The 14,008-nt window shown below is 47.3% G+C and overlaps 1 protein-coding gene across 1 annotated transcript in view; it reads right to left on the reverse strand.

The window, feature by feature from the left end:
* LOC117438254 (transcription factor RFX3-like) overlaps positions 1–14,008 on the reverse strand; it is a 158,279-nt gene that overhangs the window by 22,267 nt on the left and 122,004 nt on the right. The window lies entirely within an intron of this gene.

A 14,008-nucleotide genomic window follows, 5' to 3' on the forward strand; every position in this document is an offset into this window, starting at 1 on the left:
TTTGTAGAAATTAGTATAACTATGTGTAGATACTGATTTTGATTTTGAAATATTTATAGAAATTCATCTTCTGACAGACATTTTTAATTATAAAGTATAATAAGAGTAAAGTTTTTTATAATGAGAACAAAAGCTTTTGTATTGCCAATAGATCTATCAAGTGATGAGAAGTTTACCCATAAGAGTTCAATGCTACTGTGATACTAGAACTTAAATTCTAGTCTTCTTACAGTTGTTTACAGTTGTGCTGCTGATTTTAACAGGCCTGGGATTTTTCTTCTGGGACTTTACAATAGCCAAACTCATATAAAAGTCCTAGAGATTCAGATTATGACAGAAGTTTTTATTTCCAAGTATTAACATTCCTAAAATTATCATACTTTATGTTAATTGGGCCAAGAGGCCTTCTATGGAAAAATATACTTCTTGTATATCCCATGACTTATGTTATAATAGTTATATAATAAATAGTTAAATATAAGTCTGTAATGACCAGAATCTTGGATGCTTGCTTTTTAGAGGAGCTTTCTCATAAACTAAAATCTAAGTAGTTACATTGGACATTCCTATTATCTATTATTATTATTAATAAGATCAAAATGAGAACACGCTCACAGCTTACTCATCTGCTTCTTAAGAGGAGTGTATTCATAGCGGAATTTCATAGAATCATAGAATAGTTAGGGTTGGAAAGGACCTTAAGATCATCTAGTTCCAAACCACCTGCCATGGGCAGGGACACCTCCCACTAAACCATGTCACCCAAGGCTCTGTCCAACCTGGCCTGGAACACTGCCAGGGATGGAGCATTCACAACCTCCCTGGGCAACCCATTCCAGTACCTCACCACCCTAACAGGAAAGAATTTCTTCCTTATATCCAATCTAAACCTCTGCCATTTAAGTTTCAACGCATTACCCCTTGTCCTGTCACTACAGTCCCTAATGAATAGTCCCTCACCAGCACCCCTGTAGGCCCCCTTCAAATACTGGAAGGCTGCTATGGGGTCTCCATGCAGCCCTTTCTGCTCCCAGATGAACAGCCCCAACTTTCTCAGCCTGTATTCATATGAGAGGTGCTCCTGTCCCCTGATCATCCTCGTGGCCCTCCTCTGGACTTGTTCCAGCAGTTCCATGTCCTTTTTATGTTGAGGACACCATAACTGTACACAGTACTCCAAGTGAAGTCTCACAAGAGCAGAGTAGGTGGGCAAGATCACCTCCTTTGACCTGCTGGTCCCACTCCTTTTGATGCAGCCCAGGATATGGTTGGCCTTCTGGGCTGCAAGCGTACACTGCCGGCTCACGTTCATTTTCTCCTGGAGATTTGATGAAAAGACTATTTGAGCTCCATGTTCCGCAGGCTACTAGTATCTATATCCCTAGCACCCACATGTATCACTAGAAGTGGGTAATAGTCCATGGGACTTACTAGAGCAGGCAGCCTCTCTGCAATATCCCTGATCCGTGCCCCAGGTAGGCAACACACCTCCCTTGCGACCGGGTCAGGCCAACAGATGAGCGCTTCTGTCCCTTTCAAAGTAGAGTCCCCTACTACTACGACCCGCTGCTTTTTCCTGGCAGCACCAGTAGAGATCTTCTGTACCAGTGCACCAGCCGGTTGATTCTGGTGCGAGTGCATTTCCTCATCAGCCCCCTGCAGGACAGCAAATCGGTTCTGGGTAGGTACAGTAGATTTAGGAGGAAGCCCCTTGCTTTTAATTGCCCTCTTCCCCCTTTTGTTTTTTTTTTTTTTGTTACCAATTCCCAGCTTCCCGGTGTTAGCAACCTCCTTCTTTCCTCCATGCGCTAGAGGGGAAGCTTGAGGCTCCTGCACAGTTTGGGCCTGGAGCAAGCATTCCTGCTTCCTCTCAGCTTCCCTGACATCTTGCAGCCTATTAATAGCATCCTGCAGCTCAGTCACCTGCTGCAGGAGGACCTCCACCAGGGAGCATAGAGTGCAGCCCTGCCCATTCTGCACCTTTCCCTCACAAGACCAGTGCAGGCACTCTCTACACTCCTAGCTCTGCACTGCAGCCTCCCCTCTTACTGGCTCTAATGTTAATACAAAGCTTTACAATCTGCACAGTGCAATTTCTGTTCTGAGTGTCAGTTCACACGCACTGCATTCTACACTGAGGTTTCTTTTTTTTCTGGCTACAATGCTATTCCAGAGCTGGGGCAGAATTAATTTTCAGTTGTTGGAAATGGCAGTTGGAATATTCAGCCAATCAGTGTGATGGTCTTAACATCTAACTGTCTAAACCAAGATCTGTATTTGTATCTGCCTCTCTAGGAAGCCCATTCCAGTGTTCGACCACCCTCTTTGTAAAGAAATGCTTCTACCTCCCCTAGTTCAGCCACTTAGTTTAAATCTAAGTAGCCTTCTCAGACCTGCTTCTGAGCTCATAAGAAGTTTGTTATATTTTTAGTCCCACAATTTCTAATATACCATTACCTTTTGGTCTTTTGATATATATATATATATATACACATGCACACATACAGATATCATTCCTTGGTCTGTGGACCATCCCTATAAAGTCTGTTGAGTTCATTCAGTCCATGATTTCAGGCTTCTCCTTGCCATAGCAGTCCTTCAGTGTATGGTGTTGGATCATTGCCTGCTGGGTATCTAGGAGACCAGCGTGGTTAAACAAGGAGCTGCTGGGCAAACTCAAGTGGAAAAGGAGAATCTATGGATTACGGAAAGAGGGGCTGGCCACTTGGGAGGAATATAGGACAGTTGTTAGAGGATGTAGGGAGGCAATTAGGACAGCTAAGGCCTCCTTGGAAATTAATCTTGCTAGTCGGGTTAAGGACAATAGAAAGGGCTTCTTCAAATACATAGCAAATAAAACTAACACAAGAGGCAATATAGCCCCACTGTTGAACGAGGTGGGTGTCCTGGAGACAGAGGATACAAAGAAGGCAGAAGTGCTGAATGCTTTCTTTGCCTGTCTTTACTCCTGCAGACTCTCCCCAGGGGCCCCAGATTCCTGTAGCCCCAGAAGGAGTCAGGACAAAGGAGGAGTTTGCTTTGGTAGATGAGAATTGGGTTAGGGATCAGCTATGCAATCTGGACATCTATAAATCGATGGGTCCGGATGGAATGCACCCACGGGTGCTGAGGGAGCTGGCGGAGGTCATTGCTAGGCCACTCTCCATAATCTTTGGTAAATCGTGGGAAACGGGAGAGGTGCCTGAGGATTGGAAGATGGCAAATGTCACACCAGTCTATAAGAAAGGCAAGAAGGAGGACCCGGGTAATTATAGACCGGTCACTCTTACCTCCATCCCTGGAAAGGTGATGGAACAACTTATTCTTGACTCCATCTCTAGGCATATCAAGGATGAGGGGGTTATTAAGAACAGCCAACATGGTTTTACCAGGGGGAAGTCATGATTGACCAACCTTATAGCCTTCTGTGAGGAAGTGACTAGGTGGAGGGATGATGGAAGAGCGGTAGATGTGGTTTTTCTTCATTTCAGTAAAGCATTTGATACTGTCTCCCACAGCATTCTCATAGATAAGCTAAGAAAGTGTGGGCTTGACGATCAGGTAGTGAGGTGGATCAAGAACTGGTTGAAAGGAAGAAGGCAGAGAGTTATGGTCAATGGGGCAGAATCTAGCTGGAGGTCTGTGACTAGTGGAGTCCCTCAGGGGTCGGTGCTGGGACCAGTGCTGTTTAATATTTTCATCAATGACCTGGATGAGGGAACTGAGTGTACTCTCAGCAAGTTCACTGATGACACTAAATTAGGAGGAGTGGCTGACACATCAGAAGGCTGTGTTGCCATTCAGCGAGACCTAGACAGGCTGGAGAGTTGGGCGGGGAGAAACTTGATGAAATTCAGCAAGGGCAAGTGTAGAGCCTTGCATCTGGGGAAGAACAACCCCATGTACCAGTACAGGTTGGGGGTTGACCTGCTGGAAAGTAGTGTAGGGGAAAGGGACCTGGGGGTCCTGGTGGATAGGAGGATTGTCGACTCAGGAGTCCCAGACAACGCGGAGACGATCAATATGATCAAACGATTGCCAAACTTTATTAGATACAGTGCTCTTCTTATACCCTTACACCCTTATGTAACAGCCTTGGATACTGAGCTCTAATTGGTTAGTCTAGAGGTTACTATCATTTACAGAGCTAATGTTTACAACTTGTTATAATTGTGACTAAATACCTTACTCTAAAAATACAGTGGGAAACTACAACCTTGGCAGAGATCATTCTCTGCTCGTTTTCAGTGGAAAATTACAGAGGCATGACAAGACAACTGACCTTGCTTATGCCTTCCAAGAAACTTCTTCCTTTACAGTAATAACGCTCAGGGTATTGGGATCGGTCACTACATGGCCTTGACTCTTTAAGAATTCCCACAGGAGGATGACCATGAGCCAGCATTGTGCCCTTGTGGCCAAGAAGGTAAATGGTATCCTAGGGTGCATTGGAAAGGGTGTGGTTAGTAGGGCAAGAGAGGTTCTCCTCCCCCTCTACTCTGCCTTGGTGAGGCCGCATCTGGAATATTGCGTCCAGTTCTGGGCCCCCCAGTTCAAGAAGGACAGGGAATTGCTTGAAAGAGTCCAGCGCAGAGCCACAAAGATGATTAAGGGAGTGGAACACCTCCCTTATGAGGAGAGGCTGAGGGAGCTGGGTCTCTTTAGCTTGGAGAAGAGGAGACTGAGGGGTGACCTCATCAATGTTTACAAATATGTAAAGGGTGGGTGTCAGGATGATGGAGCTAGGCTTTTTTCAGTGATATCCAGTGACAGGACAAGGGGCAATGGGTGTAAACTGGAGCATAGGAGGTTCCATGTGAACATCAGGAAGAACTTTCTTTACTATGAGAATGACAGAGCACTGGAACAGGTTGCCCAGGGAGGGTGTGGAGTCTCCTACGTTGGAGATATTCAAGGCCCGCCTGGACAAGTTCCTGTGTGATGTACTCTAGGTTACCCTGCTCTTGCAGGGGGGTTGGACTAGATGATCTTTTGGAGTCCCTTCCAACCCTTGGGATTCTGTGATAAGGTCTCCTCAGAGCCTTCTCTTCTCCAGGCTGAACAACCCCAACTCTCACAGCCTTTCTTCATAGGAGAGGTGCTCCAGCCCTTGGACCATTGTCATGGACCTCCTCTGGACCTGCTCTAACAGAACTGGGTGTGCCAGAGCTGGAGGCAGTACTCCAGGTGGGGGTCGCACGAGAGTGGCGTAGAGGAGCAGAACTGACCTGCTGGCCACGCTTCCTTCTGTGCAGCCCAGCATGCAATTGGCTTTCTGGGCTACAGGTCCACATTGCCAGCGCGTGTCCAGTTTTTTGTCCACCGGCATTCCTGACTCCTTCTCTGTAGGGATGCTCTCAATCCCTTCATCCCCAGCCTGTATTGATACTGGGAATTGCCCCGACCCGTGTGCAAGAGCTTGCACTTGGCCTTGTTGAACTTCATGAGGTTCGCATGGGCCCACTCCTCAAGCCTCTCAAGGTCCCTCTGGGCACCATCCCTTTCCTCTAGCAAGTCAACTGCATCACTTATAGAATCATAGGATCGTAGACTGGTTAGGGCTGGAAAGGACCTTAAGATCATCTAGTTCCAACCCCCCTGCCATGGGCAGGGATACCATGCACTAAACCGTGTCGCCCAAGGCTCCGCTCAACCTGGCCTTGAACACTGCCAGGGATGGAGCATTTGCCACTTGGTTGGGCAACCCGTTCCAGTTCCTCACCACCCCCACTGTAAAGAACTTCTTCCTTGTATCTAATCTGAACTTCCCCTGTTTAAGTTTGAACCCATAACCCCTTGTACTATCGCTCCAATCCCTGATGCAGAGTGCCTCGCCGGCATGCTTGTAGGCTCCCTTCAGATACTGGAAGGCTGCTATGAGGTCCCCACGCAGCCTTCTCTTCTCCCCGATGAACAGCCACAACTTTCTCAGCCTGTCTTCACATGGGAGGTGCTTTAGTCCCCTTATAATCCGCATAGCCCTCCTCTGGACTTGCTCCAACAGCTCCATGTCCTTCTTATGTTGGGAAACCAGAACTGTACACAGTACTCCAAGTGGGTTCTCATGAGAACAGAGTTGAGGGGCAGGATCGCCTCCTTCAACCTGCTGGTCATGCTTCTTTTGATGCAGCCCCAGGACAGGGTTTCAGCCTTGTTGGCGACTAATTTCCCTCTCCCGCTATAACAGCAGGATGATATTTTCCTTCTGTTGCTTCTTGCGTTTTATGTACCTGAAGAACCCTTTCTTGAAGTTTTTGACATCTCTGGCCTATTTCAATTGGAGCAAGCGCACACTGAAGCCTGCTCATGTTCGGTTCTCATCGATCAACACCCCCAAGTCCTTGTCCGCACGGCTGCTCTGAATCACTGCCCAACCTGCAGCTGTGCCTGGGATTGCCCACCTCTCAAGGGTGTCAAGGTCCTTCTGGATGGCATCCTTTCCGTCCAGCACGTCAACCGCACCACATAGCTTGGTGTCATCAGCAAACTTGCTGAGGGTGCACTCAATCCTGCTGTGTCGTTCATCGAGATATTAAACAGTACTGGTCCCAGTGCAGACCTCTGAGGGGCAACACTCATCACTGGTTTTCATTTGGACATTGAACCATTGATTGTAACTCTTTGGATGTGGCCATCCAACCAGTTTCTTATCCATCTAACAGTCCATTGTTCAAACCCATATTTCTCCAATTTAGCAGCAAGAATGTTGTGGAGGGCCGCATCAAAGGCCTTATAGAAGTCCAGGTAGATGACATCCATAGCTCTTCCCTTGTCCACTGATGCAGTCACCGCATCGTAGAAGGCCACTGGATTAGTCAGGCACGATTTGCCCTTGCTGAAGCCATGTTGGCTGTCTCTAATCACCTCCCTGTCATCCGTATGCCTTGACATATCTTCCGGGAGGATCTGCTCCATGATCTTAGCAGGCAGGGAGGTGAGACTGACTGGTGGGTGGTTCCCAGCATCCTCCTGACTGCTGTGACTTTTAAAATATAGCGTAGAATGACTTGGCAACGATATCAGCCGATTCCTTCAGGACCCTGGCATGAATCTCGTTAGGTCCCATGGACCTGTGTATGTTTGGGTCCCTCAGGTGGTCTCGAAGCTGCTCTTCTCCTATGATGGGAGGGACTCCATTCTCCCAGTCCCCCCTGCCTTGAGGTTCAGGAGCCTGAGAGATGTGGAAGAGACATTTCCAGTGTCAGGGTGATTGTCGTGCCCCAGGAGGATCAGAGACAGCAAGTGTGATGCTTCCTGTAGTCGAAGTAAGGATGAAAATGCTTCATCAACATCCTCCCCTTGATCAGGCGGCCTGTAGTAAACACCAACCACAAGGTTTCCTTTGTTGGCTGTTCCCTTATTTTTATCCATAAGCTCTCATCCTGTTCATTGCTGTTTTTCAACGGCAGCTCTGTGCAGTCAATCCATCTTTTTACACAGACGCCCACCACCACCACCACCCCAGTCTCCTTCATTGCCTGTCCCTTTTGAATGGCTTATAGTCGTCAATTGCAGCACTGCAGCTGTGCGGTTTGTCCCACCACATTTCAGCAATAGCGATTAGATCATAGCTTTCCAGCTGCACAATGTCTTCCAAGCCCTCCTGTTTGTTACCCATGCTGCGTGCACTGTTATAGAGGCACTTTAGTGGGCCTATTGACCATGTAATCTTTTTAGAGGAACACGTCCTAATTTCTTTGTGGCATTTCTCAGGCATTTCCCTGTTGATTCCCAATCCATCAGCAGCCCCTGGCTCTTGTCTGGTTCTCAAAACTCTATCCCCTTTTCCCACTAAATCTAGTTTTAAGCCCTCCTTATAAGTCTGGCCAGCTTGTTGACAAAGACACTCTTGCCCCACTTGGTTCGGTGAATCCCGTCACCTCCCAACAGACCTGGCTTCTCAGACAATCACAGAATCGTAGAATCCCAGGTTGGGAGGGACCTCAAGCATCATCTGGTCCGACCATCCTAGGCAAAGCATGATCTAGACTAGATGTCCCAGCATGCTACCCAGCCGAATCTTAAAAGTGTCCAGTGTTGAGGAATCCACCATTTCCCTGTGGATGCTTTTCCAATGGCTGATTGCTCTCAGTGTGAAAAATTATCCTCTAGTGTCCAACCGGAATCTCCACAGGAGTAACTTGCACCCATTGCCTCTTGTCTTTTCCATGTGATACCCTGTCTTCTGTTTATCCCCCCCTTTAAATACTGGTGATAATATCTCCCCTCAGCCTTCTTTTCTCCAGGCTGAACAAACCCTGTTCTCTCAGCCTTCCCTCATGCTGCAGGCTTCCCATTCCTTTGGTCATCTTTGTAGCCCTTCCCTGGACCCTCTCCAGCCTGTCCACATCTTTTTTGCATAATGGTGACCCAAACTGAACACATTACTCCAGGCGTGGCGTGACAAGTGCTGAGCAGAGTTGGATAATGACATCTTTATCTCTGCTGGTGATGCCCTTGTTGATGTAACCCAGCATCCTGTTGGCTGTCTTTGCCACGGCAACAGCACACTGTTCACTCATATTGAGCTTGTTGTCCACGAGGACTCTCAGGTCCATTTCCACAGAGCTGCTGCCCAGCCGTGTAGATCCCAGCCTGTGCTGCACTCTTTTATTGTGTTTTCTCAGGTGCAAGACCTTACGCTTGTCCTTGTTGAACTTCATAAAGTTCTTGTTAGCCCACTCTTTCAGCCTATCCAGGTCATCCTGCAGGGTGGCTCTTCCTTCCAAAGCATCTACTTCCCCACTCAGTGTGGTGGTATCATCAGGAAACTTGGTCAGGATACATTTGAGCCCATCTTCCAGATCATTTATGAAGACATTAAACAGCGTTGGGTCCAATATTGATCCCTGGGGAGACCCCACTAGTGACAGGTCGCCAGTCTGAAAAGGAGCTGTTTGCCACCACCCTCTGGATGCAGCCTGTCAGCTAGTTCCCCACCCACTGGAGAGACCACTCGTCTATACCGTAATGTATCAGATTCTCTAGGAGGAGGCTGTGGAAAACTGTATTGAAAGCCTTAGAGAAATCCAGGTAGACAATGTCCACCACTCCCTCACATCAACCGAGCAGGTTACTTTATCATAGAAGGTGATCAGATCTGTCAAGCATGATTTGCCCCTGGTGAATTCATGCTGGCTTTTCCCAGTCACATGCTTCATTTGACTTGAGATAGCCCCCAGGAGGATTCGTTCCATAACCTTCCTGGGGAGTGAAGTAAGACTGATTAGCCTATAATTTCCTGGATCCTCCTTTGAGATCCAATTTTGAGATCCTCCTTCTTGTAGATGGGGGTGACATTAAAACTTCTGGGACATCCGCCAGTCTCCATGACTCCTCAAAGGTTATGGAGAGTGGCCTCGCAATGACATCAGCCAGCTCTCTTAACACCCTCAGGTGGATATTTTCAGGGCCCATCTTCACATACAAACTCTTCCTCCACTGATGGTGGGTCTGTGTTTTCATTAACCTGGATTTTTGTTCCCAAGTCCTGGGGTTCAACAGTGCTGGCAATGATAGAGGTGAAGAGAGCGTTGAGAACCTGTCTTTGCAGCAATGTTGATGACTAATTTCACTCTCCCGCTTAACAGCAGGACAGTATTTTCCTTCTGTTTCTGCTTCTTGTTTATGTACCTGAAGAACCCTTTCTTGTAGTTTTTGACATCTCTGGCCTATTTCAATTAGCATTTGCTTTTCTAACTGTGTCTCTGTAGCCCCTTGTAGCTCTCAATGGTTATCCGTCTGCTTCTCCATCTGTTACACTTCTCTTTTGGTTTTGAGTAAACTCAGAAGCTTGCAGTTAAGCCAAGGGGGTCTCTTGCTCTGCCTACTTCCCTTACCTTTTAAGGGGATGAACTGTTTTTGTGCTTCCAGGAGAGCGTTCTTGAAAATCTCCCAGCACTCGCTATCTCCTTTATCCTGCGTGGAAGCTTCCCACAGATTCCCTCACAACTGAGCTCCGAGTGAGCTGAACTTTGTTCTTCTGAAATCTAGAACCTTTGTCTTGGTACTAACCTTCAGCATGCTCAGTCGGATCCCAAACTCCACAGTATTGTGATCACTGCAGCTGAGGCTACCACTAACCCAGATATTTACAAAGCAGGTTTTATTGGTTTGTGAGTAGCAAGTCCAGCATTGCCTCATTCCTCTTTGGCACATCTAATATTTGTATGAGGAAGCAGTCTTCTACTCATTCCAGGAACTTGATGGATGACATAGAATAGTGTCATAGAATAGTTAGGTTTGGAAAGGACCTTAAGATCATCTAGTTCCAAATCCCCTGCCATGGGCAGGGACACCACACACTAAGCCATGTCACCCAAGACTCCATCCAACTTGGCCCTGAACACTGCCAGGGATGGAGCATTCACAACTTCCTTGGGCAACCCATTCCAGTGCCTCACCACCCTCATGGTAAAGAACTTCTTATTTATATCTAACCTAAACTTCCCCTGTTTAAGTTTGAACCCATGTAAGCTGCTGTATCGTTCTTGCAACAAATGTCTGGGTAGTTGAAGTCACCCATAAGAACCATGTTCTGTTGACCCGAAGCTTGCTTAAGTGACCCAAATATTGCTTTGTTGGCCTTATTGCCTTGGTTTGGAGGTCCGTAGCAGAGGGCTACTGTAAGATCCCCCTTGGAGACAACCGCTCTGATCTTGACCCTAGAGGCATTCGACAGGGCTTCCACAATCGCCCTAGTTGACTTCTATTCATTCGAGGTTTTCCTTAACATAGAGCATGACTCCTCCTCCTCTTCTACCCTGCCTGTCTTTACAAAACAGCCCATAGCCATTCATTGCAATCCTCCAGTCATGTGAGTTGTCCCACCATGTTTCAGCTATTCCAATAACTTTCTGATTGGGTGCAGAGCTCCAGTTCCCCCTGTTTGTTCCCCAGGCTGCATGCATTGGTATACATGCACTTGAGGTGGTTGGTCTTCTGGTTCTCATCTTGGAAGCAGCTAAGGAACTTTTGTCACTGCTCTGGTTGGCCTGGCTTATTCTCCAGTTGGTTGCCATGGCATGAGCATTGACACTTTGGACCCTGCTCCCCAAGTCCTCCAGTTTAAAGACTGCCTCACCAAGTTGGCCAGCCTGCTGCCAAGGATTCCCTTGCTTCTTCTAGACAGGTGGATACCATGCCTCCCTAACAGGCTACCATCATCAAAGAATGTCCCATTGTCATAAAAGCCAAAATCCTCATGACGGCACCAGCCACAAAGCCAGTAGTTGATTTGCAATATATGCCTATTTCTGGCTGCACTCCTTCCTCTAACTGTTAAAATGGAGGAGAAGATAACTTGGGCAGCAATATTTTTCACTTGCATCCCCAGGGCTTTATAGTCTTCCTTGATTTTGACCAGGTTCTGGCATGCCATGTCACTCGTGCCCACATGAAAGAGTAGCAGTAGATAGTAGACTCTACTCTTGACAAGTTGTGGCCCCCTCTCACGTAGATCCATGAGCATAGAAACCAAACCCTTCAGTATGGCACCAGCTACAGAACCAGGCATCTACCTGTTCAATTTGCCTACTCCTTCCTTGACTGCTTCCCCTGAATGGGAGGATGGAGGAGATTCCAGCCTGTGCTCCTGATCCTTTTAACATTGGTTCAAGGGACATACAGTCTCTTGATGGTTCTAAGTTGCCTCATGACAGTATCATTAGAACCCACTTGGAATAGTAGGAGCAAATGATAATCTGTAGGATCTAGGGAGGGTGCTACAGACTTTGTGCACAGACTGCCAGCTACTGGGGGCATGACCGAATTTGGTGCCAACTATTGGAGTCAGACCAGAGTTGCAGGCATCCCTGGCCTGTGGTGTCAGCTACTGGAGCAAGTGGGAGTCTTTAACCTCTAGTCACTGTGGTGGGAACAGTGTGGGTCCCAAAAAGCAGTTACTGGGCAGGCAGACTGGTGTGAGTGAGGCGAGCAAGGGGCTCAGTGTAGGCAGCCAGAGGAGGACCGTGGGTCACAGTCTGTGTGGCTGGTGCTGGCTGCTGGAGGAAGGTAAGTGTCTGTATCTTCCCCAGACCTGGTGTGCATTACATGGGGGTGTGCATGTGTGTTCACTATCAAATTTCAAGCTGGACTAGATTTCAAGTAGCAGGGACCTCGGCTCTGGGCCAGGGTATCAGGCAGGCAAGGGTCTCTGCTGGTATGCCCAGGAGGACTTGCAAATGTGGAGTGCCCGGGAGGCAAGAGTGTGTGCATTTGCTAGTGAGCATCAGTCTGGACTAGCCAGTGAGTAGGGGACCCATGAAGTGCCTAGGAAGGCTAGTGATCTCAACCCTTGAGGCTCTCTCATCTCTTGAGCCTCTCTCATCTCTCTCGTCCCTCTCTCACCTGTTTCTGATGTATCACTCACTTTTTTCATCTATCTCTGATCTCTTTCGCCTCCGTAGTCTCTCTCACCTCTTTTCTTGCCTCTCATCTCTGTTTTCTTTCTTGTCTCTCTCTCCTCTCTCCATTCTTTTATACTGGGTTTATGTGGCAAGGTTTTATTAGTGGTGGGGCTGCAGGGATGGCCTCTGTGAGAAGAGATCAGGAGCTGCCCCCATGTCGGACAGAGCCAAGTCCAGCCAGCCCCAAGACGGACCCACTGCTGGCCAAAGCTGAGCCAATCCGTGACACTGCTAGCACGTATTTAAGAAAGGGTAAGAACATTTTGCAGCAGATATGAGAGAAGATTGAGAATATGTGAGAGAAACAACTGTGCAGACACCAAGGTTGGTGATGAAGGAGGGGGAGGAGATTCCCCTGCAGCCTATGGTAAAGACCATGGTGAAGCAGGTAGTAACCCTGCAGATCATGAAAGACAGTGTCGGAGCAGATAGCCACACTGCAGCCTTTGGAGGACCCCACATTGGAGCAGGCTTGTGGCAGGAATGGTGGCCCGTGGGGAACTCATGCTGGCCATCATGTTCCTGGAATGCATTGAGGACTTCTTTTTGCTACAGATGCTAGACATGCTGTCTAGGAACAGCCATTGCTGGATTTACTGCTCAAAAACTGACAAGACTTTCTTGACAATATAGCTACCAATGTTAGCCTTGGATACAACAATCACAACATTTTGGAATTTAAGATCCTGCAGAGCACACTGAAGACCATTAGTAGGACAAAGACCCTGGATTTTAGAAGAGCCAACCTGATCATGCTCAGAGCCCAGCTGTGAGGGATCCCATGGGAAGCATCCATAGAGGGCATAGGAGCTTGTGAGTGCTGGGAGTTATTCAAGAACCGCCTCCTGGAAGCATGAGAACAGTCCATCCCCTATGAAGGGAAAGGAAGAATGCAGAAAAAGAGACCACCCTGTCTTATCAAAAAGCTTTTGGGTGTGCTTAAAAGCAGAAAAGAAGCATACTGGCTATGGAAAGGTGGTCAAATAGTCGCCAAGGCCTACAAGAATGGGCAATGGGTAAAAGCGCCAGGTGGAGAAGTTTTATCTTGATATAAGACAGACAATTTTTACAGTGAGAGAAATCAATCACCATAACAACCTCCCCAGGGATATGGTAGAATCCTCATTGCTGGAGGTTTTCAAGATGTGATTGGACAGGGTACTAGATAATCTCATCTAGACTCCCTTTCTCACAAAAGGTTAGACCAGATTATCTTTTGAGCTCCCTTCCAAACTGGGTTGTTCTGTGATTCTATAATTCTATGCTTGCCTTTCTACTCATTCTATGCTTGCCTTTCTACCCATTGGATTGGACCATCCCTATTTTCTGAGGGTGTCCTCAAACATCAGTTAGTTCTTCTAGGCCCCTTTTTCCTTCTCTGGGCTCCAGTTTCCAATGGGATCCTTCCAAGCAATGACCTGAACAGGCCAGAATCTGTTCTTCTCAAGCCCAGGGTTGTAATTATATTTCTTTATTTTTTAAAAGTTATACCATTTAAATTTTCCATGAAACAAATTAGTGAAGTCCTACTTCGCTAAGTTTTTATGTGTAGAGAATTTTTTTTAAAAACGTTATTAAGTTCTAAGATTTCATCAACAACA

This window comes from Melopsittacus undulatus (assembly GCF_012275295.1).
Source record: "Melopsittacus undulatus isolate bMelUnd1 chromosome W unlocalized genomic scaffold, bMelUnd1.mat.Z SUPER_W_unloc_3, whole genome shotgun sequence".
Taxonomy (NCBI): Eukaryota; Metazoa; Chordata; class Aves; order Psittaciformes; family Psittaculidae; genus Melopsittacus; species Melopsittacus undulatus.